Below are 2,570 nucleotides of genomic sequence, written 5' to 3' on the forward strand. Positions count from 1 at the left end.
TGAAAAGTTACTCAACCCACAAGTGATAAGGAAAATGAAAATTAAACCAATAGACAAAGGGAACAACTGGTGATTAATTCTGCACTAATAGTGCAAAGCTCTGAGGCAGGAAGGAGCTTGGAGTGTTTTCGTATGTTGGGATTTCTAAGAAGCAGACCCAGAGACAGAGATTACTTGTGTAAGAAGTTTATTAAGGATTCCTTTTGGGATCAACACCTGTGAAGCAAGGGGAACGATGTGGAATTTCACAGAGGAAGAAATTTATCAGCCGTGAACTCCCCAAAAAGCCCTCAGCCAACCCACTGGGACCTCTGGACTTTGGACAGCCCCTTAAAGTTGTTCCAAGATAAAGAGATCCTGGCCTTTACATGCCCACACTAATCAGTAATTAGTGCGGGCTGTCCCTTGAAGGTGGTGTAACCTTGAGGAAGGCAGCTCTCTTCAGCCAAGGCAATCTTTAAAGAGGGCTCCGTGTGGTTTTTATTCCTCATTTTGTTAACGTGGTGTATCACACTGATTGATTTGCCGATGTCGAACCATCCCTGCATCTCTGGTATAAATCCCACTTGATCATGGTGTATGATCTGTTTAATGTATTGCTGTTTTCTGTTTGCCAATATTTTGTTATTTTTCGTGTCTATGTTCATCAGCGGTATTGTCCTGTAATTTTCCCTCTTTGTGTTGTCCTTGTGTGGGTTTGGGATCAGGGTGATGTTGGCTTCATAGAATGTGTTAGGAAGTGTTCCATCTTACTCCATTTTTTTTGAGTAGTTGGAGAAGGATAGGTATTAAATCTTCTTTGAATGTTTGGTAGAATTCTCCAAGAAGCCCTCTGGTCCTGGACTTTTATTTTTGGGGAGGTGTTTGATTACTGTTTCAAGTTCTTTACTTGTGGTTGGTCTATTTAGATTCTCTACTTCTTCTTGATTCAGTTTTGGGAGGTTGTATGAATCTAAGAATTTATGCATTTCTTCTAGATTGTCCAATTTGTTGCCATATAGCTTTTCATACTATTCTCTTATAATCTATGAAAATCCTTTTTATTTCTGTGTTATCCATTGTAATTTCTCCTCTTTCAGTTCTGATTTTATTCATTTGAGCTTTCTCTCTTTTTTCCTTAGTGAGTCTGGCTAAGGGTTTGTCAATTTTGTTTATCTTTTCAAAGAAACAGCTCTTCCTTTCATGGATCCTTTCTACTGTCTTTTTGGTCAAAATTTCATTTATTTCTGCTATAATTTTTTATTATTTCCCTATTTCTGTTGACTTTGGGCCTTGTTCTTTTTCTAATTCTATTAGGTGTAGTTTAAGATCACTTATTTGAGATTATTCAAATTTGTTAAGGTGGGCTTGGATTGCTTTGAATTTCCCTCTTAGGACCGCTTCTGCTGCACCCTGTATGAGTTCGCATGGTGTATTTTCATTTTCACTTGTCTCGAGATATTTTTTATTTCTCTTTTAATTTCTTCAATGATACATTGGCTGTTCAGTAGCGTGTAGTTTAGCCTCCACATATTTGTCCCTTTCTCAGCTTTTTTTCTTGTAGTTGATTTCTAGTTTCATAGCATTATGGTGAGAAAAGATGCTTGATATGATTTCCTTTATTGAGGCAGTCCTTATTTCCCAACATACCTTCTATTCTTGAGGATGTTTCACATGCATTTGAGATGAATGTGAATTCTGCTGTTTTTGGATGAAGTGTTCTGTATATGTGTATAAAATCCATCTGGTCTAGTTTTTCACTTAAATCTGCTGTTTCTTTGTTGATTTTCTCTCTGGATGATCTATCCATTGATGTAAATGGGGTGTTGAGGTCCCCTATTATTATTGTATTGTAATTAATATCTCCTTTTAGGCTGGTTAATACTTGCATTGTGTAATTTGGTGCTCCTGTGTTGGGTGCGTATGTATTTATAAGTGCTATGTCTTCTTGGCAGAGTGTCCCTTTGATCATTATATAGTGCCCTTCTTTGTCTCTCATTACCTGTTTTATCTTGAAGTCTACTTTGTCTGATATAAATACTGCAACACCTGCTTTCTTTTCTTTGCCATTATCTTGGAGTATCATCTTCCATCCCTTCACTCTGAGCCTGTGTTTGTCTTTGGAGATGAGATGGATTTCCTGGAGGCAGCATATTGTTGGGTGTTGTTTTTAAATCCATCCCACCACTCTGTGGCTTTTGACGGGTGAATTCAATCCATTTACATTTAGAGTGATTATTGATATATGAGGGCTTAATGCTGCCATTTTATCACTTGTTTTTCCATTCTTCTGCATTTCCTTTGTTTCTTGTGCCATGTATTTTGGACTATCAAGTTAGGTAGATTTCTATGATGGTTTTCTTAGTTTTCTCCTTATTTATCATTTATGTGTCTGTTCTAATTATTTGTTTAGTAGTAACCATGAGATTTGTATAAAAAAAATCTCATAGATGAGATATTCCATTTTATGATAGCCTCTGCTTTCCTTAGATGAAGCCATTTCCATCCCTTACCTCTTCCCCTTCTAAGTTATTATTGTCACATCTAGTTCCATCTTGTGTTTTGAGTTTGTGGTTAAAATGGAGATTACA

The 2,570-nt window shown here is 36.8% G+C and overlaps 2 protein-coding genes across 3 annotated transcripts in view; one reads left to right on the top strand and one right to left on the bottom strand.

Annotated features, from left to right (window-relative positions):
- The window catches only part of REXO5 (RNA exonuclease 5), a 692,166-nt gene that overhangs the window by 213,458 nt on the left and 476,138 nt on the right, over positions 1-2,570 (top strand). The window lies entirely within an intron of this gene.
- The window catches only part of LOC100147307 (protein disulfide-isomerase-like protein of the testis), a 305,575-nt gene that overhangs the window by 195,471 nt on the left and 107,534 nt on the right, over positions 1-2,570 (bottom strand). The window lies entirely within an intron of this gene.

The sequence above is a fragment of the Equus caballus genome, chromosome 13 (assembly GCF_041296265.1).
Source record: "Equus caballus isolate H_3958 breed thoroughbred chromosome 13, TB-T2T, whole genome shotgun sequence".
NCBI classification, from domain to species: domain Eukaryota; kingdom Metazoa; phylum Chordata; class Mammalia; order Perissodactyla; family Equidae; genus Equus; species Equus caballus.